Source organism: Callithrix jacchus, chromosome 8 (genome assembly GCF_049354715.1).
Source record: "Callithrix jacchus isolate 240 chromosome 8, calJac240_pri, whole genome shotgun sequence".
Classification (NCBI taxonomy): Eukaryota; Metazoa; Chordata; class Mammalia; order Primates; family Cebidae; genus Callithrix; species Callithrix jacchus.
In genome coordinates this window covers 112,006,760-112,033,135 of record NC_133509.1, presented here as the reverse complement: position 1 = coordinate 112,033,135, position 26,376 = coordinate 112,006,760, and the positions used below count along the sequence as shown (strand labels likewise).

Genomic DNA, 26,376 nt, shown 5'->3' with positions numbered 1-26,376 from the left:
TGAGGCCAGTATAAGAAATTAAATTCTGATTTATTCAGCTCTCAGGCGAGGTTCTATGGTCCGGAAAAGGGGCCAGAGAAGTCATGCCTGACTTCCCGAGGCATGGGTTTTTATAGCGAGTGAGGGGGTCCTGATTGGCTATGAGGGAACAGGACATGGACAGGGCAAGCGGCTATTGGTAGGTAGGCGGGATTTCTGGTGAGTGAGCCGCCCAGGGGAAGTGGGACGTGGATGGGGCAAACTGTTATTGGGCAGGTTTTGATGGGGCTTCTTTTAAATTTTGGCGAGGTTTTTCAATGGCGGGCTAGGTGCTGAGTGCAGAGCCTAGTGTTGAGTGCAGATTTGGGTGCTGAGTGCAGAAGTGGGCATTGGGGGAGCTACGTGGCGGAGCTAGGTGCTGAGTGTAGGGCTTGGTGCCTGGGGCGGAGTGGTGACATAGCTTTTCCGCAGAGAGGGATGGGCGTGTCCGAGCTCCCGGTGAAGCAACCAGCCTTACATTCCAACCCTTTTGATGATATAGGACGCTGCTTCTCTCTGGCTACCTCCTGCTGAATAGGGGTGGAGTTGGGGGGGGCAGTGAGTTGGCTGCTGCCTCGGTTGGGAGCCAGACATAGGGGTGAAGTAGCCTTTGATGTATGGCCACCCTGGAGATTTACTTCATGCGGGACTGTAAAAACCTGAGGAAGAAAGGGGCCAGCATTAGCAGAAGACAAACAATGATAACAAGGGTGATAATGGGAGCCAACCAGGTAAGTATGGGGGATTGCCACCAGCTGAGAGATGAGGCTGGTGCAGTTTCCTTCTGAGATCTTCTTGGAGGCGATAGAGTGTTGATGTTCTCTTCTACAAGGCCTGTTTCATTGACATAGTAGCAGCACTGTTCCTGAAGAAACAGATAGGTACCTCCTTTTTCTGCCATCAGCAGGTCTAAGGTCCATCGGTTTTGGGGAGTTACCTGGACCAGCAACGTGACTTGTCGCTGGAGGGAGGCTAAAGAGGCGGGTGATGCTTCAATAGCCACACGGAGCTTGTCTTCCAGTTGAGTGGCTGAAGTGACACTGTAGCCCATGGTGCTGCTCCCTATTCCAGTTGCTGCTAGAGAGGATGCTAAAGAGCGGCCAACTACTATTGGGAGGGAGACTGCTTGTTTGCTCCGGTGATTAGGGGAGGGTGCGATGAGGGAGAGGAGCTCAGCTTGTCCGTACACTTCTAACTGCGGGACTAGTGTAACAGGCACACAGGGGAAGGGGAGGGAGGCATCAATAACTTTGGTTAGGGTTCCATTACACCAAAATTATCTTCCTGGAGGCACATAAAGGGAGGATTTTACTTCTACTGTGGTGTTGCACCTGAAGCTGGGGCTGCTGGCTGTCCCATAGCAAAGAGAGAGATTTTGAGAATGTACTTTGAACAAGGGGATACCCGTTAAGGTGGTGCTAGGCCCTGTAGGTGATTGTGACAGACTGAACCCGGACCAGAGGGGAACTGCGGCTAAGCGGGGGTTGTTGAGGGAGGCACATAAAAAGCAGTTGGTGAAATTTATGGCTTTGGTTAAACTTGTTAGTACCTTGTTGTACTAGAGTTAACCAGGAGAAAGGTTGGGAAGTGTTATTTGGGGGTTTGAATTGGTTAGTTAGGGTGGCTTCATTTTGTAGAATGGTATTGCCTAATGAGTTGAGTTGGTCTATTTCTATGGGTACAATCCACGTATAGGACCGGAATATCAGCCAGGTGCCCCGGGGGCGGCCATGTGCGGCTGATTTGTATATTTTACCTGCGGTTCCCTTTTCCCAGCGGCTGTCCCAGGGGTCGCAGATGGCAAGGTACACTTTACCTTTGTTGTCAGTGGTGAGTATGTCCCCTTTCATTCTGTGCATGACACAGGAGTAATATGGACATCCACCATAGGTGGTGTTCCACCAATGACAGTAGTCCTCGGTTTGGTCATACAGAAAGCATAGGGCTGCATTATCCCAGGAGTATGTCAGGGTTTTGGTTTTTGATGCCCCAAATTCAAATACTGTGGTTGACTGGCAGCCTTCAGGCTGGCAGTCTGTCTGGGCAAGGTAGTGAGTTCTGGTAGTGGGGCCATTGGTCCAGGACTCTTGAAGGTAAAAGCACCAAACATGACTTGGCTTCAAGAGGAGACATTAGAAGGACTGTCAGAAGGAGGCTCTGAAGGGTTAGGGAGTGATGTGTAGGGGCCACAGGTGAGGCGGAGATGGGTGGGGCCCAGGAATTCGGATTTCCACTGATTATCCTGGGGGGCCAGTTTGAGGCGGGACACATGGTACCACAGAGTATGACCCAGGAGTGTGGCTGCTGTGGGAGTGGTTAGAATAACAATGTGGGGCCCCGACCACCTGGGTTGTGGGGATCCTGGTTTGAGTTCTTGGAGAACACTGTCTCCTGGTTGGAGAGGCACTACTGGGTGGGAATCCTCCAGTCTGCGTGCTCTCTTAACAGGTGGCGGAGGAGGGAAAGGAAGGGAAGGTAGGAAGCTAGCGGAGGGGGGTTTGCAGGGAGGTTGTGAGAGACTAGGAAAGGCCGGCCATACAGTAATTCAAAGGGGCTAAGGCCTGTTGGCCCCATCGGGTGGCCTGGATCCGGGCTAGAGCAAGGGGTAGGAGTGTGGGCCAAGAGAGTTTTACCTTGATGATGAGTTTGGCTAAATGGTCTTTGAGGATGCCGTGAGCCCGTTCAACTTTACCCAATGACTGAGGGTGGTAGGGGATGTGTAGTTTCCAGGAGATGTTGAGAGACTTGGCGACCAGTTGGACCACCTGAGCTATAAAGGCTGGACCATTGTCTGACTGAATGGTTGCAGGTAAGCCTAAACGAGGGATGATTTCTTGAACTGAGAGGGAGGCCACTGTGTCTGTGGTTTCCCTGCAGGTGGGAAAGGCTTCAATCCATCCGGAGAAGGTATCTACAAAGGTTAGGAGGTAGTGGAGTCTTTTGTGAGTGGGCATATGGATAAAATCAATCTGCCAGTCTTGGGCTGGTAGGTTGCCACGCATTTGGTGCATAGAAAACTGTGGCCGTAAGCCTCCCTGAGATGAGACCTTAGAGCAAGTAACGCATGCCTTGTGTACTTGCTCAATCGTCTGTTGTAGGCCCGGTGAGAAAAAGGGGCTGCACGAAGTGGTGCAACGCTTTGGGCCCTATATGTAAGGACTGGTGGATTTCAGCAATGATTTTTGGGGCCTGTTCCCAGGGAAGGGCGAATTTGTTGTTTAGGAAGATCCAGCCCTGATCAGACTCGGTCCCCCCTTTTAATATGAGGGCCTGTTTCTCTGATGGCAAGTAAATCGGCAGTGTGGCTGTGGTGAGGAAAAGGACTGGAGTGGGGGCTGGCCTGGTACTGGTTAAGGATTTTGCTGCTGCATCTGCCCTTGCATTGCCCTGGGAAACAGCATCCTGCTGTGCTTGGTGCCCTCAGCAGTGAATGACAGCAACTTCTTTGGGTAGTGACAGGGCCTGTAGGAGATTAGAGATTTGGGTAGCATTGATTATGGGAGAACCCTTTGTGGTAAGGAATTCTCGCTCTTTCCAGAGGGCAGAATGACAGTGGGTAATAAGGAAAGCATACTTTGAGTCAGTATAGATATTTGCCTGCTTACCCTGTACTAGGGTGAGAGCCCGGGTTAGGGCAATGAGCTCTGCTTTTTGTGAGGTGGTTCCATCAGGGAGGTGACATGCCTTGAAGGTGGCTGAATCTGTGACTACTGCATAGGCTGCCTTTTGTCGCCCTTTGGCTGTCATTACTGAACTTCCATCTACATAGAAGGTAAGGTCTGGGTTAAGTAGGGGAAGGTCAGACAAGCCCTCCCAAGGTTTGGCAAATGTATTAGCTCAGGGCAGGAGTGGGCTGGGGAGGGGGAAAGGGATGGAAGGGGAAGGAAGGTAGCCGAGTTGAGTGGAGAAGTGGGGTGCAGGTTTACTGAAGGATTTTCAATAAAGAGTAGATGGAACTCTTATAGTCGAGAGGGTCGCAGGTGAGTGAGAGATTTGTGGGAGAGGAGGTTGGTTAGTTGGTGAGGAGAGAACACTGAGATGGGCTGACCTAGGGTAAGCTTTAGGGATTCCTTGGTAAGTTTTGATGCTGCTCCTAGGGCCCGCAGGTAAGGCTGCCATCCCCTGACTGTGGGGTCAAGTTGTTTTTGTAAGTAGGCTACAGGATGATATACGGGGCCCAGGGTTTGGGTTAGGACCCCAACTGCAATACCCTGTTTCTTGTCAGTGTACAGGTGGAAGGGACAGTTGAGATCTGGCAATTGGAGCAGGGGTGTTGTGGACAAAGCAGTTTGTAGGGTTTTAAAAGCCTGTTTTACAACCCCAGGATGGGAGAGGGGTCCCATGGGTGTGTCCATAGCAGCCGCATACAGAGGTCTAGCTAGAGAGGCAAAATTAGGTATCCAGTGGTGGAAGAATCCTACAAACCCTAAAAAGGAGAGAATCTGGTCAGCCGTTTCTGGGGGCTGTAGTGAAAGGAGTGCCTTCTGGCGATCTGTTGTCAGGCTTTAAGTTGTAGGGGTGAGGTGAATGCCCAAATAGACTACAGAGGTGACTGATAACTGTGCCTTGGAGGGAGATACTCGGTACCCCTGAGATCCCAGAAAATTAAGGAGAGTGACAGTATGCTGTTGAGACAGGGAGAGGGAGGGGCTACAAAGTAACAGGTCATCCACATACTGAAGAAGAAGACTGGGTTGGAGAGGGCAGGAGCTAAGATCAGCTGCTAACGCTTGTCCTAAAATATGGGGGCTGTCTCTGAATCCTTGGGGCAGGACTGTCCAGGTGAGCTGTTGTGATAGGTTGGTGTCAGGATTGGTCCAGGTGAAGGCAAAGAGAAAATAAGACTCAGGGTGTAGGGGAATGGTAAGGAAGGCATCTTTAAGGTCAAGAACTGTAAAATGGGAGGTAGCAAAGGGAATGTTGGATAATAGGGTGTATGGGTTGGGGACTACAGGGTGGAGGGGAACCACTGCCTTGTTGATAAGGCGTAGGTCTTGAACTAGGCAGTAGTCACTGGGTGACATCTGAACCATCAAGATAGGAGTGTTGCAAGGGGAACTGGTGGGGATAAGGAGTCCCTGGGCTAGGAGTCGGGTAATAATAGGCTTTAGGCCCTGGAGGTGGGTTTGAGATAGGAAACTGGGGATGTAAGGGAAAGTGGGTAGGATTTTTGAGAAGTATCTTAACTGGCGCATGGTGTCTGGCCACTACAGGCATGGAGGTGCCCCATACTAAGGGATCAACAACATCAGGAGGAATAGGGGGTTGAGGCAAAGGGTTAAGACAGGGCGTGGTGTCAGTTAGCAGTGGCAGCAGGAGGTGGGTGGGTGGGTAAAGGGCTTGAGTATGGGGGCCTAGCGAGTTGGAGAGTGGCTCCTACAGTCTGGAAAATGTCCCATCCTAAAAGGGGGGTTGGGCACGAGGGTATGATCAAAAAAGAGTGGGAAAAGGGGTGTCCATCGAGGACACAGGCTAGAGGATGGGTTTGATTAGGACAGGAAGGCTTTCCGTCAATTCCCATGATTGAACCTGGGAAGGTATGCTAGGCCCTGAGTAGGAAGGCAATACAGAATAGGTAGCCCCCGTATCCACTAAAAATGAAATGGACTTACCTGCTACCTGCAGTGTTACCCTGGGCTCAGCAAGGGTGATGGGGGTCCCCAAGTCCGGGCTGCATCAGTCATCCGGCCAAGAAGTTCAAAAGAAGGGACTGCTTCTTGTGAACCGGCCTTCCCTGCACATAAAGGTGTGTGTGGGGGGGTGGGCCTGTAGTCCGGGACGAGCAGTCAACCTTCCAGTGTCCAGCCTGTTTGCAGCTCAGGCAAGGTCCGGGAGGTGGACGAGAACAGGGGCACTGCTGTGCCCAGTGTCCCTCTTGACCACATTTGAAACAGGCGCTGGGTGGGGCCTTTGAAGAATTTTGGGAGGGTTTCAATGGACCCCCTCCACTGGATGTTCGGTGGACTGCCGGCCTCAGGGCAGCTACAAGAGCTCGGGTTTGGAGGCCTACCTTTTACTGTAGACAGGCTTGGTGGGTGGCCTCAGCCTTTTCCTCTTGGCCATTAAAAACTTTAAATGCCATGTTCACCAGGTCCCGTATGGGAGTTTGGGGACCCTCCTCAGCTTTTTAAAGTTTCTTCCTTATATCAGCTGCTGACTGGGAGATGAAGTCAGTGGCTAGGACTATAGCCCCTGCTAAGGAGACCGGATCCAGCTGGTATGGAGGATGATAGCATTAGTTAATCAGTGTAGGAAGGCAGCTGGGTTTTCATCAGGACCCTGAGTTATTTCCCTTAACTTGTCATAATTAACTACTTTTTGAGCTGCGCTTTGCATGCCCACTAGGAGGCACTGTAGCATTTGGTCTCAGTGGCGGCAGACATCTTGACCAGTTTGATAGTCCCAATTAGGGTTGGCTTGGGGACCGCCGCTGCACCTACTGGCATTTGATTGTTTGTGAGACGTACCTGATCAGTGTGTGCTTGGGCTGCTGTAAGAATGTGGGCATGCTTGTCTGGGGTGAAGATGGAGGACAAAATTACATGTGTGTCATGCCAGGTTAAGTCATGTGCCTGGGTGAGGTAGTGAAATTCTTTGGTGTAAGCAGTAGGATTGGTGGAGAATGACCCTAGGCGTTTTTCAATGGCTGATAGATCAAAGAGAGAGAAGGGAACGTGCACTCAGACGACACCCTCTGCTCCGGCCACCTTGTGGAGGGGGCACAGGAGAGGGGTTTTGTCATTAAGAGCACAGCACAAGCGAGTGTGAGCACTAACAGGGGAGGCCAGGTTGGGACTGGGAAGAGGAGGGGCTGAAGGGGGTTGAGGTCCTGCATAGGGCAGAGGATTTGTGGATTGGGTGGGTGGAGAGTTCTTTGGGCGGGTCGGGGTTGGAAAAGGAGGAGGAGGAGGAGGAGGAGGAGGGTGGAGGGGCCAAGGGCAGTGAGGAAGTTTCTTTGGCTAGTAGGACCTAGGCGGTGGTGCAGGAGGAGCAGAGGGTGGGGCGGGAGCAAAGATACCAGAAAGCCTGCACGTAGGGGACCCCTGACAATTTACTGCTCTTTTGGCAAAAGTTGTCTAAGTTTGTCAGGATATTAAAGTTGAGTGTGCCTTCTGGAGGCCACTTAGACTGGTTGTCTAGATGATACTGTGGCCAGGCCACAGTGGAGAGGAAGAGCGGCCTTTTCTTTTTAGTGGAGAGACCCAGTTTGGGTAGATTTTGAACTGGGCATCCTAATGGCAACTTGGGGTCTGGGCGGGACTCCTGATTGCCCATAGTTCACTTTTTGCGGAGTAGTCAGGGGTAAGGAAGGAATATGAAAAGGTATTATACCCAACACAGGCAGAAGTATTCCTTTCCTGGAGGGGGTGGCTGAGAGAACTTACAGGCTGAAACGATTATAACAAGAAAGAAAATAAAAAGAGACAGGGCGAGGGCTATCTGCCACATGGCAGGATTAGAGGAAGTGAAAAAGAGACAGGGCTAGGGAGTGAGACCTCAGTGGTAGAAGAAGAGCAGGAGAAAAAAAGAGAACAGAGTTATTTCTAGGGGCATGAATTCAGTAAAGGTTCCCTGCAGCCAGTGGTCTGTTACCCACTGTAGAATATCTGTTACTTCAAGGGAAGCAGGCCTGAACCACTATACATCGGCTAACAGGAGTATAACAAAACTGGTGAATCTACAATAAAGACAGAACCACATATGGGATCGATAGACAAAGGATGGGTGCCTCCCCCCAATGGGAGACCAGTCTGATGTCTTCCTGGCCACGTCCCTGGAAGGATATTTCAGGGCGTCTTGGCTAAGGTGTACTGTATAACCCCCGGGCCTGGTCACCTCAGAACTTTCAGCCCTGAGGTGAATCACTGATATGCCTTATGACATCCCACACAAGCCCTATAGCCGTTAGGCTGTGGGACTACACATAAACTCACTCACTTACTCACTTGTGTCAGGGTTAGAAAGAGGAACTGAGAGTGCAGTTACTCTATGAACAGGAGTTTGTATGCCAAAGGGCTAATTTGAGATTGTAAGCCGGGGCAAGGCCCAGGTTTGTGGACGGGGCTTCTGATTACCCAGACCTCAGCTGCTGCTGTGGAGATGATTGGAAGGGCGGCTCAGCATCCTGAGCTGCGCTACTGAACACTGGAGGCTGCGAGAGGGTTCAGGAAGGTGGGGACGTCTCCCTCAGAATCCTGACCCTGAGAAATCCCTCACGGGGAGAAGACAAGAGTGTACGGACGTCTCCTCTATGCTCAGGTCCTTGGAACGAGGCTGGGGCCCTGGGCCCGTGGCGAGAGGTGAGAAGGAGTTCCTGATGTGGCCGCGATTATGAGCAGGGAGTCCACGAGGCAAGCAGCGGAAGAGGCTGTGGGCAACAGAAGTCTTATCTTGTGGCAGGGTGGCTCCCTGGTCCGGCTTTGGGTTGGAGGAGTCAGTTTCCCAAGGAGGGGTCTTACAACTCCTCCCGGGTTTCGCCACCACTTGTAAGGTTTATCACCGAGTTTGAAATGAGGAAACTGAAGCCAGTATAAGAAATTAAATTCCAATTTATTCACCTCCTGGGTGAGGTTCTATGGTCTGGGAAAGGGGCCAGAGAAGTCATGCCTGACTTCTCGAGGCATGGGTTTTTATAGCGAGTGAGGGGGTCCTGATTGGCTATGAGGGAACAGAACGTGGATGGGGCGAGCTGCTATTGGTAGGTAGGCCGGATTTCCGGTGAGTGAGCTGCCCAGGGGAAGTGGGACGTGGATGGGGCAAACTGTTATTGGGCAGGTTTTGGTGGGGCTTCTTTTAAATTTTGGCAGGGTTTTTCAACAGCAGGCTAGGTGCTGAGTGCAGAGCCTAATGTTGAGTGCAGATTTGGGTGCTGAGTGCAGAAGTGGGCATTGGGGGAACTATGTGGTGGAGCTAGATACTGAATGTAGGGCTTGGTGCTGGGCACAGAGTGGTGACCTAGCTTTTCTGTGGAGAGGGATGGGCGTGTCCGAGCTCCTAGCAAAGCAACCGGCCTTACAGTTACTAACTGCAGCACAAAGTTTAGGGAGGTATGCAATGTAGTAGTATCTGTTGAGTAGGGTTTCCAGGGCAGTCTTGCCTAGGTGGGTGAGACTGTGGCACTGAGTAATGACAGTATGAGCTAGGTTCTTGGGCACCACGGGTCTGTTGTCAGGGATATCCCCCCATGTTCTGTTTTGCCTCCTCCTCCTATGCCCATTTATGCTCCTCCTTGGAGTACTCTGGCCTTTCCAAATCCTTTTGAAGCCAAGGAATGACTGTAAATAAATGGGTGGGGGTTTGTGTGGGATCTTCCTGCATCGCAGCTGTGTTAACTTCTTGGTCAGTCAGCTGGTTTTCTGTGGAGATGAGATCTGTTCCTCTTTGGTGGCCCTTGCAATGTATGACAGCTACCTCTTTGGGTTTCCAAACTGTCAAGGATTTCTTCCTTGTTTTTGATTTCTTTTCCTCCTGCTGCTAGCAATCCTCTTTCTTTGTATATTGCCCCACAGATGTGGATGGTTGCAAAGGCATACTTGGAATCAGTGTAGATATTGGCTACTTTATTTTCTGTATGACACAGGGCCTGGATAAGGGCATATAGTTCTGCCCGCTGTGCTGACCAGCCTTTGGGCAAGGGAGCTGCCTCCAACATTTCGGTGGTAGTGCTGACTGCATATCCCGCATACCTCTCCCCATTTTGGATTTAACTACTTCCATCACTGAACAGGTATAAATCTGCTTTTGAGATTGGAGAGTCCTTGAGGTCTGGCCAACTAGCAAAAACTTAGTCCACCACTTCCTCAGTTGTAGTCTGGGGCTCCTTCTTCTGTGGGCCAGAATGTGGCCAGGTTGAGGCCATGCAGTTTCAATGGTGACCTGCAGGTTCTCACATAGCAGTCCTTGGTAGTGGGTTAAATGGGCATTTGAGAACCAGTGATGTCCCTGACTGTTCATGAGGGTGGACACTGAGTGGGGCACCTTGATATGAACAGTCTGGCCCAAGGTCAGCTTGTCAGCTTCCTTCATCAGAATGACTGTGGCAGCTAAGGCTAAGAGACAAGGGGGCCATCCTGATGCCACTGTATCCAACTGTTTAGACAAATACGCCACTGGTCTCTGCCAAGGCCCAACAGTTTGGGTGAGGACCCCAAGCGCCGTTTTGTTCCCCTCTTGAGTGAATAGATTGAATTCCCAGGTAGCATCTGGAAGACCCAGTGCCAGGGCACTGTGAGTAGTGCTTTCATTTTCTGGTAAGCCGTGTCTTGGCTATTACCCCACTCAAGGGGTCTATCTTCCGGCCCAGTTAGTGCCTCATAGAGGGGTCTCGCTATGTCCACAAAGCCAGGGATCCATATGCTACAGAAACCTGCTGCTCCAAGGAACTCTTGGAGTTTTCACTTGGTGTTGGGAGTGGGCATGGAGCAGATCACCTTCTTCCTCTCTGGTCCCAAGGACTGGTGGCCTTTGGTGATGACAAATCCAAGTACCACACCTGTTGTCTACAAATTTGAGCCTTCTTCCATGAAACTTTGTATCCCATCTCCATGATGAGTTGCAGTAGCACCTCAGTTCCTTCCCAGCAGCCCTACCATCTTCTGCTGGCTAGGAGGAGGTTTTCCACATACTGTACCAGCGTGCAGTTGAGGTCCTCTCATGGGAAGGCAGCTGGGTTGGTGGCGAGTGCCTTACTGAACAGGGTGGGAGAGTTTTTGAATCCTTGGGGTATGAGTCCAGGTTAGTTGTGTCTTTGTGTCTGGGGGTCTTCCCATTTGAAGTCAAAAAGTGGTTGGCTTTTTGATGCCAATCGTGGGCAGAAAAAGGCATCCTTTAAGTCCAAGCAAGTGAACCACTCAGCCTTGAAGGAGGAGCTGACCCAAGAGAGTATACAGGTTAGGAACCACGGGGTGGAGAGTGACTGCGGCACTGTTAACCGCTCTCAGGTCTTGCACTGGGTGATACCCCCTGTGCCAGGCTTTTTCACTGGCAATAAAGGGTATTCCAGGGAGACTGGCAATTGACCAGGATCCCCTCTTTTCTGAGCTGCAAAATGTGTTCCTGAATTCCCAGCTGGGCCTCTTGAGGTATTGGGTATTGTCTCTGCCTAACAAGGAGGGCTCCAGGCTTGAGGTCAACATTAGCAGCACACGGGCCTTAGCCATTCATGGAGGGTTCTTTTCTTCCCAAACTGCCAGGAAGGCGTCTTCTGGGTTTTCTTCTGGCCTCTCAATGGTGTGCAACTTCCATATATTTTCACATGGACGAGTGACTGCCAGGACCAGGCCCTTCTTGGGCTCACCCAAAGTCAGACTCATTGACCCTCCTGGTTGAAAGGTAATCTGCGCTCCCAGTTTACTCAGCAGGTCTCTCCCTAAAAGGGAAACAAGGCATTCCAGTAGGTAGAGGAACTCATAGCGTATCTGGTGTCCCCCTAATTGACACATTCGGTTTTGGCAGAATGGCTGGGGCTCTACCTGGCTACCTGTTGCTCCCATTATGGCAGCCTTCCTGTCACCAAATGGGGCAACAGGAGTGGTGACAACCAAGTACTCCACCCCAGTGTCTACTATAAGTTATTGGGTGGACTCTGACTTTCATCTTGACCATGGGCTTGCAGGGGCCAAATTTTATAGCGCCTAGTCTGTCATAGCCAAACTGATCAGGTGCACAGCATTAGGTTCTGGCTGGTACTCTGCCTTTCCACTGGGGGGGGGGTGCCTTGCTTGAGGTTGCCCATTTGGGGCACTTGTTCTTCCAGTGCCCCACCCCTTTGCAGTAGGCGCATTGATCAGGCTGTAAGAGAGGACACTCGGACATCCCGACTTTGTACAGGGGCCCTGGGCACTTAGTCGGATTGGGGTGGCTGAGAGCTGCTGCCGAAAGTGTCGCCTTCTGCTTCATCCATTTGTCTGCCTCCCTTTGTGCTTGTAGGTCTTCATTCACATAGACTTTATTGACAACCTCCAGCAGCTGAGTGTCATTCATTCCTGCAAAGCCCTCCAGCTTCTGCAACTTCTGGCGAATGTCCAGAGCTGACTGGGCAACAAAGGCGGCATTAACCATCCACGTTTTTTGGTGCCTCTGGGTCAAATGGAATGTAAACCCAGAATCTTGCAGAGTTGCTTTTAGAAGTCACTGGGGGTCTTGTCCGGCTTTTGAGTGACTGCTGCAGTTTTTGACATGTTGGTCGGTTTTCTTGCTCCCTCCTGGACCCCCCCTAAGGAGGGCCTCCCAGTAGCGCTGGAGAGAGGCTCTCTCCGCTTCAGTGTTAAAGTCCCAATTTGGCTTAATGTCAGGTGTGGCCTCCACAGCCCACCGGGCCGGGTCCAGGGCCCCCAGTGGGGCCTGTTCTTCCAGCCACTTACGGGCTTCAGTCAGGATATGCCTTGGCTCTTCTGTGTTGAACAGTGTGAGGAGGAGTTGGTGACAGTCATCCCAGGTGGGCTGGTGCATTTGAAAGATGGATGCTAAAAGTTCAACCAGCACCTGAGGCTTCTCTGAGTACACCAGAGTGTGGTGTTTCCAAATCAGGAGATCTGTAGTACTGAAGAGCTGGTAGTAAAGGATGGGCCTCCCTGGCTTGACCGTTCCATCAACTGTCACGGTGTGGGGGATGCCAAGTTTCCCACAAAGGTATCTGGAGGGCTGGTGATGGCTGCAAGGACTGAAGGAGCCTTGCTAGGGGTGTTCCAGGGCACAGAGGCTCCAGGTCGGCCATGCCAGGCTCGGCGATTTCCACTGATGCAGGAGGCATCTCAGGCATATTGGGTGGGACTGACCGTGCAGCCAAGGGAATGTATGGAGGTGGCAGGATCTATTCCTCGGGGTCACCCTGGTGGATAGGTCTTTTGGGCTCTTTAGTTACCTGAGTCACAAGGATTTTGCACTGTCACTTTTTTCCAGTGCAGAATCAAACCCAACGTGGCAAGGTTTGACTACCTCCAGCCAGGAGTCAATATAAGGGAATTGGTCTGGGCTGGGACTGCTGGTCATGGCTTGCCAAACAGCCTGAATGGTAGAGACATCTAAGGTTCCTTCGGATGGCCAGCCAACATTGAATGTCAGCCACTTCACAGAGAGTTTTTAGTCTTCCCAGGGTCATTTTGACCCCATAATCTCCGGAGAAGCCCTTCCTAAGGTTATCGACCATACAGTCTAGGACAGTGGGTTTGGACTGGCCTGATCCCACCACCCATGCTAACCCTTGTACGGTGGCACAGGACGAACACAAAAAGGTGGGGGTGTCCTGTCAGGGACCACTCAGATTCCTGCCTGGCCGCATCCCTCACGGTAACTTTAGGAGCCTCTAACATTGGCAGGTTGGTATAATCCTGACTTGGAGTGAGTCTAGCTCGATGGTGCCATAAGCCTTATGAAATCACCACGGAACTGCAGGTTGGGGCCTACTTGGCCTCCGTAGTTCGTACCATGGAGCCACAGACTGGAGTTTCAGGGACAAGCCCCTGAACTCTGCACTCATTCACTCACACACACAGAGGTCACAACATTCCTGCCCTAGGCTGGGAAAATCTACCTGTGATCTCTAAATGGAGACCCTGGGAGGTGATCAAGCTACCCTTCCATCCACAGACAGGCCTGCCTAGGGTCAGGTCCTGGGACCTTCCCTTGTCTGAGGTCTTCCGATGTTCAGTCCATCACCCTCCACGAGTCGGGTTGGCAGCAAGGTGGGTGGCAATGCTGGAGCAGCAGCAGTTCCCCTCCTGGGGAAGGAGACCCTGTTGAAATGCACAGTGTGTGGGGCGGGGGTGGGGGGGTGTATCCCCGCCTCGCTCTTCGGAGGGGAACAGATGCACCATCTCCCCTTCCCAGTCGCGATCCCAAACCAGTGGCTCAAGGGGCCAGCGCGATTAGGTTTCCAGGTCAGGGAACCAAATGTTCTGGAAGACTTTCACCTGACAAGAAACCCAAATGGCACTCAGAGGGTCGGAGGCATGCAGTTTATTACGGCGGCAGGCCGTTCGTACCCAAAAGTTTGGACCCCAGCCTGAACCAGTACACAGCTTTTACAGGTTAGGGGCAGGGGAAGTAACTCAAAGTTTTAGGCAATGTGGCAGTTTTACAAGGGGCTTTTTCAGTTAGTGAGAAGGAAGCAGATTTACAAAAGCACAAAAGCAGTTAAAGGCAGTTGAGGCAGCTAATTTGGGCCCTGACGAAATGTTCTTCACAGGCCTTTCATCTCACAGGGAGGGGCCATTAGAGCACACAGCTTGAAGAAGGCAGGCCCTGCGGCTGAGGCAAGAACAATACCCATAGGACCCCAGCCTCCTTTTCTTTAACCCATTTTCCATTGTAAGAAAATGCCGTTAGGGATGTGAGACCTGTTCATTAACTATTTGGGCCCTGGAACTGGTTTAACTATGATCTTTAAGATGGAAAAATTTTGCCTTAGAGAGAGAGCCAATTCTAAGCAAGACAAATTATACACAAAACACAAAGTTCCATAACCTTTAGCTTTTGAATTTCCTGAAAGGTCCCAAATTCAAGGCTGGCTCTACCAGGGATCTGAACCAGCAACCTTGCAGTTGTCGGCCCTACATCTTAGCCTCTTTACCATTTTGGCAGCTTACATTAAAAGCCAAGCTTGAGGTTTCCTTAAACTTTCCTGAATGAGAGTGCTGCCACATGCAGCCGCACAGGGAGGGAGAAGTCCACCGTGCCTGGCCGCCCAAACCAGGAGGCGCTCAAAGCGGAAAATACTATGCACAGCTGTGAGGCTGAAAACCCCGGGGACCCACAGCCAGAGGCTGCTTTTTCCCCCTTAGCCGCTGTTTTCTCACAGCCTGCCAAGAGAAAAAAAACACTTGCCTCTGTGATTTAAAAGCGTGTTTGCAGCTGCTGTTGGGCCGGCCTTGAGTTTCGGGAACCGTGCCCCGCCCCCGCGGCTTTCGGTTGCCATGTTAACCCCGCCAGAACCACGTGCGCGCTTGGGCCACGCCCGAGCCTTTGTTCACACAGGGACCCAGGCCGGCGGGCGAACATCCCCGGGGAGACTTTTACACTCCTGCCTGCGACCGGGACACCGGAGGGCTGCCAGAACCATGCGCCAGGCGGCCGGCAACCCGGTCCCAAGCAGGCTCGAGTTTTACACTGGCTCGAGCTATACCCCGCCCGTTCCGTTTTTCTCCGATTGGAGCCGTGCTCGCCTTTTCGGTCCCACAGGCTGTGGCAGGTTTTTGTCCAACAGATAATAGCCGAAGGATAGAGAAGGAGAGGGAAAGTAGAGAGCTTGGGGGGAAAACTGCGCTTTTAATTCTGGCTGGTCCGCGCTGCTTAAAGACGCTTGGGCCCGGCCTCCGCGGCTTGGCCGAGGCACTCGGGTGTTCTTAAAGAGACAGGACAGAGGAGGGGGAGGTTGCAGTGAGCCGAGGTTGGCCACTGCACTCCAGCTTGGCGCCTGGTGAGGGAGTGAGACTCTGTCTCAAAAAAAAAAAAAAAAAAAAAGAGGACAGCAGAATATGGCAGGTTTTACTTACAGTTTGAAGTCTTTTTCTTCTGGCTGGCTTGCCAAATGTTGGGGTTTTGGGGTTCAGGGAAGCCCTTTGCTCCCCTAAGAGGATGTTTCTCCAGGTTCTTGGTTTATTACTTTTTTAAGAATGAGAGAGGAGACCACGGGGGCTGCGCCCATAAAATAAAATACCGGACTCCAACCGGTGTTCGCAGAAAGTGCTTAATTTGGGTAGAGAAAGAGAAAAAGGAGAGGAAGAGAGAAAGCTTTCACGAGAGTGTGGAAGGGGACCCCAGAGGGGAAATACCGCCTGGTGTGGGGACAAAGACTTTTAACCTGGGAGGAATTTTCTCCCTCTTCAAGCCCACCCACCCCGCCAATGAAAAGAGTTCCTTTAAACTTCCGCTGGAGTGATTGACTTTTGACCCTTTCCCGCGCCCACCAAAATGAAACAAACCCTCACATCTCCCGGATGGAGAGAGATGGGAGGGGGGCATGGTGCTAGAAAGTTTTTGCCTTTAAAACTACGCCCCCTGGTGAACCCGGAAAAAAAAAAACCATTCCCTCAGAAAGAAGTGAGAAGGTTGGTGATGTTTTGTACACCCCATCCCATAATTCATAAAACCCAGGAATAGTGAGGGTTTCTTGTATAACTTGAAAAGGAAGCTTTCATTGGCCAGGCACGGTGGCTCACGCCTGTAATCCCAGTACTTTGGGAAGCCCAGGCGGGCGGATCACATGAGGTCAGGAGTTTTCGACCAGCCTGGCCAACATAGTAAAACCCTATTTCCACTAAAAGTACAAAAATTAGCTGGGCATGGTGGTGCGGCGTGCTTGTAATCCCAGCTACTCCAGAGGCTGAGGCACGAGAATCACTTGAACCCAGGAGGTGGAGGTTGCAGAGAGCCAAGGTCGTGCACTGCACTCCAGCCTGGGCGACAGAGTGAGACTGTGTCAATAAAAGAAAGAGAAAGGAAGGAAGGAAAGGAAGGAAGGGAGGGAGCGAAAGAAAAGGAAGTCAACTTATTTGCATAAGAAACATAATGCATGAAAGCTCCATCTCATCGGCAATCTGTGACAATGCAATCCTGGGAGAAATCTGCAATGGTCCAAAATGTAACAGTGTTTTGTCAAATGGACTTCTTTCTATACAAGAATTTTCTCTGTAGGTTCTAAGAAACATCCACTGCACCCCACTCCAAAATAAACACACAGAAATTAAATTCTTTTAATTCAGGTAATGCAAAAAGCAAAGATAGAAATGGGATTGCCCTAAAAGTGGACTTCACGGTATGGTGGACAGAGCTCAGGATGTGGCATTAAAGATGTTAGTTGAATCCAGGCCCTGCCACTTACAAACTGGAATCCCCTGAGAAAGTCCCTTTCCCTTTTCAAGATACTTCTCATTTCTGAAATGAGTGACGATAATGTCTCTCCTTCTTCCCAGGGTTATAAGGTGGGAAGAGATAATGTAGGTGAAAGCTTTGCTAACTGTAAAGCATTTTTCTCTAAACACAAGCTGGGGCCAGGTGTGACAGCTCACACCTGTCATCCCTGCACTTTGGGAGGCTGAGGCACGAGGATCACTTGAGCCCAGGAGTTCAAGACCAGCCTGTGCAACACAGCAAGACTGTCTCTACCAAAAGGAGGAAAAAAAAAAAAACCAAGCGGGAAGAAATCACAGCAGCTCAGTCACCTCAGTGTGGCTCTCTCTTGGCTGATGAAGTATTTTCCAGAGGAGGTTCTGTGCTCACACATCAGCCACTTTGTGTCTCCAGCACAAATGAGGGGCCTGCAACTGACAGAACCCATCGTGCCATACTACTGTGTCTTAGGGTACAGTGAAACAATCCCTTCTGGTGAGGCCAGGCCCAGACTAAGAGAGAATGGAAATAACTGTAATAAATACCTGTGTGCTCTCTGACACCAAGCAGCAAGATCCCCTGCCACATTCACAACCCTGCTGAAACACCTTTCTTTTTGAAACATAGTCTTGCTCTGTCACCCAGGCTAGAGTATAGTGGCATGATCTGGGCTCACTGCCAACTCCACCTCTCAGGTTCAAGTGATTCTTCTGCCTCAGCCTCCCAAGTAGTTGGGATTACAGGCACATGCCACCATGCCCAGCTAATTTTTGTATTTCTTGTAGAGATGGGGTTTTGCCATATTGGCCAGGCTGGTTTTGAACTCCTGACCTCAAGTGATCCACCTGCCTCAGCTTCCCAAAGTTCTGGGATTACAGGCGTGAGCCATCATGCCTGGCCTGATTTTTATTTTTTATTAGAGATGAAGTATTGTTACGGGATTAGTCTTGAATTTCTGGGCTCAAACAGTCCTCCTGCCTCAGCCTCCCAAAGTGCTGAGATTACAGGTGTGAACCACTGCACTCATGCTGGCACTCTTTTGATCTTACTAGAAGGATCCTACATGTGTAGGTAGTGACAAGCACCAGAACCCTTAAACCTGGACAAACAGGGCCACTGCCTCTATCTGGAGCCCATTCACCACTGGCACACAAAAATATACTATGATTAATAAAAAGGAATGCCATATTGTGTCATATTCTGGGAAAGGCCAGCCTGTGTCACTAAATGATCATGATTTTGGCATTAAAATGTTTTGTGGTATGACCGGCTTCCCCCCAGAGGCCCAACCTAACCCCAGCAGTCAAGGCAACCCTGAGTCCAGGATCCCTCACCTGCCTCCTGAGCCTGTGGTCTGATTCAAGGGTGCTTTGAAGCTCTCTATGTTGGATATGATTGGAGTTATAAAAGAAGATGAATTGGCTTTTTTAAATTCATTTTTTATCTGAAGGATTGGCCTTCAATTGACTTTGTTGTTCAGTTTCTGTTGACACAGGATCTTGTCCCATATCCCGCTAATAACTTCGTCCCTTTTCTTGTTCTGTATATTCGTCCCACAAATATACATCTTGTGGCCTGTTGCTCATGCATTCACAACTCCTTTGCTGGAGCTGTGCTTGTGGTCTCCGGCAGCCTTTGAGGGGAAGGTGCTGGCCCTGAGGGGAAAGGGAATCCTGCCACCCCTCATTTCCCCCAGGCTGGCCACATGTGCTCCCATGCTCTTCTGTGGCATCCCTCTGCTCCCAAGCTCTTCCCATCATCCTCTTCCCGGATGCCTGCCCCCACCCCGAGGTCAAACTGCCATCGTTGCAGTGACTTCCACTACTCGAGGCATCACGCGGGTGGGTCCGTGGGCCTTGCATCTCTGGTGGATGAGGGCAGAGCACCCCCAGAACCTGCAGTGCCCAGGGCAGGGCCAAGGTGGGGGCTCCACAGGCAAGGACTTCCCACTGCACCTGTGCAGCTGCAGCCGGCCTTGGGTCCCTTGGGTCAGCTTTGGGGAACACGGGTAGAAGACCCTCCTCCGTGTTGACTGGACGCACAGCAGCACAGGACGCTGACCTGAAAGTGGCGGGGCCTGCCTAAGGGCTGGAAAAGCAGTCAGCAGCTCACTTTACACCTTCTTCACTTGGTGAGAGAAACTGTAGAAACTGGCTGGGTGCAGCGGCTCATGCCTCTAATCCCAGTACTTTGGGAGGCAGGAGAATCTCTTGGGCCCAGGAGTTCAAAACCAGCCTGGCCAACATGGCAAAACCTCATCTCTACAAAACATACAGAAATTAGCCAGGAGGGGTAGTGCGTGCCTGTAGTCCCAGCTGCTTGTGAGGCTGAGGTGGGAGGATCACTTGAGACTGGGAGGTGGATGTTGCAGTGAGATATATTTGCCCCACTGCACTCCAGCCTGGGCGACAGAGGAGGCTTTGTCTCAAAAATAAAAAACTGAGTTTTAGAGCCAGCCAGTGGCCACAGGAGGTACTGCTGGTGACCTGGTGTCCCCCAAGTGACTACTCCAGGGCTGGGACCCACATGTACTAAGGTTTGAACGAGTAGTAAAAGGAGTTAAAAAAACATTTTTTTTTTTTTTTTTTGCCGGGCACGTTGGGTCACGCCTGTAATCCCAGCACTTTTGGAGGCCAAGGCCAGCGGATCACGAGGTCAGGAGTTCAAGACCATATGGCTAACATGATGAAACCCCGTCTTTGCTAAAAATACACAAAATTAGCCGAACATGGTGGCACCCGCCTGTAGACCCAGCTACTTGGGAGGCTGAGGCAGGAGAATTGCTTGAACTAGGGAGGCGGAGGTTGCAGTGAGCCACCACCACACTCCAGCCTGGGCGACAGAGTGAGACTTTCACTCAAAAACAAATTAAAAAAACTAGCTCTTGTGGTATAAGTATATTCTAAGTTTAAAGCCAAAGTGTTTTGTTACCACTGCTACTTGTTTAAACACCCCTGTTTCAACATTAGCTTTAGCCACAGAGGGAAACTGGGACCGGAAACACAGGATCTCTATTAAAAGAACACAAAACGTCACTTCCACACAACCTGCAATTTCTAGAATGGAGACAAAGCTTCAATAAACATCAAATGATAGCATGCCACAAAGGCAAGTAAAGGCTGAAATAGAACGTTGGCATAGTGTTCTTTTTTTTTTGAGATGGAGTTTCGCTCTTATTACCCAGGCTGGAGTGCAATGGCGCGATCTCGGCTCACCGCAACCTCCACCTCCTGGGTTCAGGCAATTCTCCTGCCTCAGCCTCCTGGCATAGTGTTCTTAAAAGAATAATATTATTTGTCCTGTATTGAACCAACATAAGAATCTGTTGCTCTTGTTTTCTTATGGTGGGAGATATGAAGTTATGAAGAGATAGTTACTAGATCAAAATAGGAAGAAATGATGCCTGGCAGATATAAAAAAATATTCATGTGCATTGATTACAACATAAACAAGTAAATACATGAGTAGCTCTTCTTTACCCATTATTCTAAATCTTCCATGATAAATCACTATACTTCACAAGGATCTATGAATTTTGCAATGTATTAATTTTAAAATAATTTGTTTATTTTATTTTATTTTTTTTTGAAACAGAGTCTTACTCTGTTGGCCAGGCTGGAGTACCAGAGCACGATCTTGACTCACCGCAACCTCTGCCTCCTGGAGCAGATTCTTGTCCCTCAGCCTCTCAAGTAGCTGGGACTACAGGTACGTACCACCATGCCTGGCTAATTTTTTGTGTTTTTAGTAGAGATAGGGTTTTGCCATGTTCCCCAGGTTGGTCTCAAACTCCTGGGCTCAAGCAATCCACCCACCTTGGCCTCCCAAAGTGCTGGGATCACAGGTATGAGCAACCACACAGGCCTAATTTGTTTATTTTTATTATTATACTTTTTTGAGACAGGGCATTGCTCTGATGCCCAGGCTGGAGTGTAGTGGTGTGAACATGGCTTACTGCATCCTCAGACTCCTGGGCTCAAACAGTCCTTCTGCCTCAGCCTCCCAAAGTGCTAGGATTAATTTGTTTATATAAACAGAAGAAGTTCCAGGGAAAACATTTTCCTGGGGTCTAGCATATCTTAAGGGTGGCCTTCTCCACTACTTGGCCAACAGTACCATGGATTTCAAAGATATTAGAATACATTAAAAACGTGGATCTGAGAATAGATGAAATGCAACATTTAGTCACTCAGAAAAGACAAATTTCTTTCTTTCTCACTTGTGGTATTCATTGCAGATTGGCAGGATACTCTGCTCCACACAGTCATTCTGGGATCCAGGTTCTTTGCATTTTCCTGTTATCTCTTAGGCATCATTTTTACTTGCATGGCAAAGCTAGGTCTCAGGTAAGATCATGTTCTGGTTCAAGGGAAGGAGAAAGAATACAGATGAGACATGCCCACTACCTTTTTTTTTGAGACTGAGTCTCAGTCTGTCACCCAGGCTGGAGTGCAGTGGCATGATCTCAGCTTACTGCAACCTCTGCCTCCTGAGTTCAAGCAATTCTTGTGCCTCAGCCTGCTGCATGTCCACTCTCTTAAGGCCTAGGTGTAGTCATCTCTTCTGCCCATATAGTGCAAACTTAGTCGTGTAGTCACACCTAACTGCAAGATGTCCCCCAAGTGACTTCTCACTCTAGGGCTAGGACTCACATGTGCTAAGATTTGAACTGCAAGTAAAGTTGGGAAATGCTATCTCCAGCTGGACAACTATAAACCTAACTACATATATGTTACAGTGAAAAAAAGGGGAGGAAAAATCTTGATGAAACTCTGTTAGTCTCCATTTTAGAGATCCATCTGAATGAAGCATCTCAGATGCTAGTTTGTCCTAGAGACACCTGAGAGAGTTTTTGTTTGTCACCTGGAGGTTGATTTGGACAATCATGGCACAAGTATTATACTACCACTCGGCAAAGCCTTCCTTAAACTTTTAGCTCTCACCTTAGTCAATTTAAGAGTGAGCTTCTTTTTGGTATAAATACTGTGGTAGTTATCAGTGGCTCACACCTATAACTCCAGCACTTCAAGAGGCCGAGGTGAATGGATCACTTGAATCCAGGAGTTCCAGACCAACCTGAGCAACATGGTGAGACTCCATCTCTACTAAAAATACAAATAGTAGCCAGGTGTAATAATGCATACTTATAATTCCAGGTACTCTGGAGGCTGAGTGGGAGGATTCTTTGAGCCTAGGAGGTTGAGGCTGTAGTAAGCTGAGATCTCACACTGCACTCCAGCCTGGGCGACAGAGTGAGACCCTGTCTCAAAAAAATAAATAAATAAAATCAAAAAGACTGTGGTCACTATGTATTGCTTTTTGCCATCAAGAATCCTTTCCCCTGCCTCCTAGTGGTACTATACTGACTTTCCTCTTGGGAACCCCACTTTCCCATTTTTTAAGTGCAATTTCCATTTTATTTTTCCCCAGAGAATAGTCTGTCTTCAGTCTTTAAGGACTCAGCTCCTTACATGGGTTTTGGTGGGGGATGGGTTTTAGTGGGGGTCGTGGGGCAGCACCCACAGGTCTAAATTGGGGTGAAGGTGTTAGGTCCTTGTGGGCTTCCCAAGATCAATTCCTGATGACTTTGCTGTGAACTGCACAACTCACATAGTAACACAGCTTCATATACAGCTTAGGAAGCACATAGGAATCGAAGACGTTCGCTTCAGAAATGTCCCTGACTGCTGCGGCCTCCACTACTTTTCGAATGACAAATTTCTTAGTGGCCTTGTCCTTGGGCATGCATGAGGCACAGTTCGTGCAGTGGATAGGCTGCACATGGCCGTGGCCATCTTTGGCACGACCACCGTTCCTTCCTTTCTTTGTCATCTTGGAGGCACAGACCACAGAGAGACCCACTTTCCCATTCTTGATGTCCCACAGAGTTGACTCTGCTCCCAGATACAGAAGTGGTTCTGTCACTACAGCCTGCCACTTAGGCCATCACATTCCCCAGCCTTGGTGTTTTGCTTGATGATGAATTCATGTTCAAGTCAGAGCCGGTTAAGTGCAATGAGACTTTTGCTGGGACTGCAAAAAAAAAAAAGCACTTCATGTTTTTTCCTCATAAGTCTCAGGCATGGGAAGACGCAGGGCTGGTCAGCCCACATCACCCTAGTAACCCCACGAGGAGCTCAGACAGGCTGGAGTTACTCCCAGGGCAAGCATGCTGTGAGACAATGAGAACCCCTGGAGTGGGTGTGTTCTCACCAGGGAAGGTCACACCCTCAGACTCTCCTGGGCTTGTCAGGTCCGGGCAAAGTGACATCACCGGGGTTCTCAGTGAAGCTACAATTAGGCTATCTGGTGAAACTGATCAGAGAGTGCTGTCATTGCCTGGTGGAGGATCGTGACAGCTCTGGGCACCAGGGTCAGGGAAAGCCGGAGAAAGGGGTGGCCTGGTGACAAGATTGCATTTAGGGCCTAGCATCTGAAACCCTTAAGGAAAGGGGTTTTAAAGACTGCTAGGGCTTGGGTGCAGTGGTTCATGCCTGTAATCTCAGCACTTTGGGAGGCCGTGACAGGTGGATCATCTGAAGTCAGGAGTTCGACACCAGCCTGGCCAATGTGGTGAAACCCAGTATCTACTAAAAATAAATTTTAAAAAAAAGCTGGGTGTGGTAGCACACATTTGTAGTCCCAGCTACTGGGGAGGCTGAGGCAGAAGAATTGCTTGAACCTGGGAGGTAGAGGTTGCAGTGAGCTGAGATCGTGTCACTGCACTCCAGCCTAGATGACAGAGCAAGACTCCATCTAAATAAATAAATAAATAAATAAAATAAAGAGTGTTAAGAGCCTTCTCTCCTATAGGCTGTGAAAAACTAAGCTTGTTTGGTCCTGAAATGTCACTGTCATTGTCAGCAAGATAAATGCTTTGTGCTGTAATAATACAGAGAATCAGGACGTCTATTCCTCAAAACCTCTGTCTAGAGAAGGTGGGCTTTCCAGAAGCTCTGACTGTGGAATATGTCTGGAATCCTCTGCATGTTTTCCAGGCTCACCTCCACATTCTCACCTCTGCTCAGCCAGGTCCTTGCTAGGAGCTGGAACATGGCTGGTGGATCTCTGACAGAAGTCCCATGCTCTGCAGACTCGGGACTCTCCATACCCCCAGCTTCTGCCTTGTTCTGGTGCCTTCTCTCAAGGGGCAACCTTCTTTACAAACCCTGACTCTTTTTTTTATTTTCTTGAGTTAGGGTCTTGCTCTATCACCCAGGCTAGAATGCAGTAGTGCAATCACAGCTCACTGCAACCTCCGCTGCCTGGGCTCAAGCAATCCTCCTGCCTCAGATTCCTGAGTAGCAGGGACCACAGAGGCTCACCAGCATGCCAAGCTAACTTTTTTTTTAATTTATAGAGATGAGGTCTCGCTATGTTGCCAGGCTGGTATCAAGCTCCTGGCCTCAAGTGATCCTCCTGCCTCAGCCTCCCAAAGTGCTGGGATTACAGGAGTGAGCCACTGTGCCCAGCCCAAACCTGACTCAAAAAAAGAGCTAGTCCCAAGCTTGGGCAAGGACAGTGAGAGAGGGGAGACTCAGAGGTAGCCAAACGTTTACTCCAGTAATTAATAAGACATTTAAAGGACTTATCAGAGCACCACAGTGCCATCATTCCTGGGGAATTTTTTGGTTTAGCAGAACTGTTCCCACCCTGCCCCCTTTCGCTTTCTTCTGTCCTTGCCCAGACCCCTCCCCTATTTAGTTGACTTTGCACAAAGCTTTCAAAAACACAACTTTTGTTCCCAGGTCCGCTATATCCTCCCAGGATGAAGTTTCCCCATCCCAGGGTGAAGTCAGGCCAACACGGGGGAAGAATTCAGAGGGCGTGGGTGTATTTTGCACAGGGACAAGACATTCTTTTGTTGTTGTTGTTGTTGTTGTTATTCTTTGTGTCATTTCCAGACAGAGGAAGGAAAAAATAGTAAACATTCTTCAGTTCTGCACAAAAGCTGAGAAGGGATTTTCTTCAGGAACCTCCCTGTGGGTCAATGCTCTGCCATGGTGGAGAGCATGAGGGGGTAAGAAATATAAGGCCCAGATCCCCTTGGGGGCATGGGTTCAGTGAAACCAACCCTTTGGCTTAGTTCAGTGACACCAATGCCTTGAATGTGGGATGGAACAAACATGCGACTCAATCAGTTTTGGCTCTCACTGTGCATTTGAGCTATTCGGCAAGGGAAGCTTCTCCCCTTCCCCTGGCTGAGAGCTCAGCCGACCCTGAGTCTCTTCTGGTCATGCTTAGGGATGCTCATTTTATGTCACAAAATCCACTATCGACTTAGAGATTGAAAGCAGCCAAAGATATTAAATGATACTTTCATCTTTCTTCAAAGAAATCCTCTTCCTCCTGCCCTAGTTAAGGCCTTAGTCGGGGGCTGCCAGCTGCCAGGGGCTGGGCATGGTGGGCTGTTCTCACCTGAATACCCCTCTTCCCACTTGCTGGTTGCTTTCAGAGTCTAAGTGGAAGTGGTGGGTGAGGATGCAGGGAAACGGATGGGGGGCAGGGGAATAGGGCAGTTTTTACTTGACTGTATGATTGATTGCCAGCTCTGGGTGTGGCAGATGGTGAATGCTCTTCCTGGAGAGTTCTCTGGAACTAAAGACTGGGTGGATCTTTCCAGTGGTCTTAAAAATATCTATGCCAGGGATGTCATCTGATCCAAGAGCATATTTAATTTCCAGAAAGATTCTTATTAGGATCTAGCCCTACTGAAATAAAACTACAAACCAAGGTGGTAAGATGGTGCACTAGAAAGATAACAGAAGTTGCCAGGTGTGGTGGCTCATGCCTTAATCCCAGCACTTTGGGATGCCAAGGTGGGCAGATCACCTGAGGTCACAAGTTTGAGACCAGCCTGACCAACATGGAGAAACCCTGCCTCTACTGCAAATACAAAAAAGTTAGCTGGGCATAGTGGCGCATGCCTATAAGCCCAGCTACTCGGGAAGCTGAGACAGGAGAATCGTTTGAACTCGGGAGGCGGAGGTTGGGGGTGAGCCGAGATCATGCCACTGCACTCCAGCCTGGGCAACAAGAGTGAAACTTCATCTAAAAACAAATAAAGAAGTTTTCATCTTGGCTGGGAGTAGTGGCTCATGCCTATAATCCCAGCACTTTGAGACGCCAAGGTGGGTGGGTCACTTGAGCCCAGGAGTTCTAGACCAGCCTGAGCAACATGGCTAAACCCTGTCTCTACCAAAAATGCAAAAGTTAGTTGGGGGTGGTGGTGTATGCCTGTAGCCCTAGCTACTTGGGAGGCTGAGGCAGGAGGATTGCTTGAAACCAGGAGGCGGAGGTTGCAGTGAGTCAAGATTGTGCCACTGGACTTCAGCTTGGGCAATAGAGTGAGACCCTGTCTCAAAAAAAAAAAAAAAAAAAAAAAAAAAGAAGTTCTCATCTCTAAAGTTCTGTCCTGAAGTTCCCGGCTTTGCACCTCCATTTCAGCGATGGCTATGACTGCATCTTCAACCCCCAGAAATCCAGCATCCTCTTCTAACTTCTTCCTGCTGACATCCCTTTCCCCTTCTC

General features: G+C 49.8%; 1 protein-coding gene and 1 pseudogene across 1 annotated transcript in view; both read right to left on the bottom strand.

Annotated features, from left to right (window-relative positions):
* CIPC (CLOCK interacting pacemaker) overlaps positions 1-26,376 on the bottom strand; it is a 110,336-nt gene that overhangs the window by 34,673 nt on the left and 49,287 nt on the right. The gene's annotated exons all lie outside the window — the stretch shown is intronic.
* Positions 22,167-22,821, bottom strand: LOC118144994 (small ribosomal subunit protein eS26 pseudogene; annotated as a pseudogene).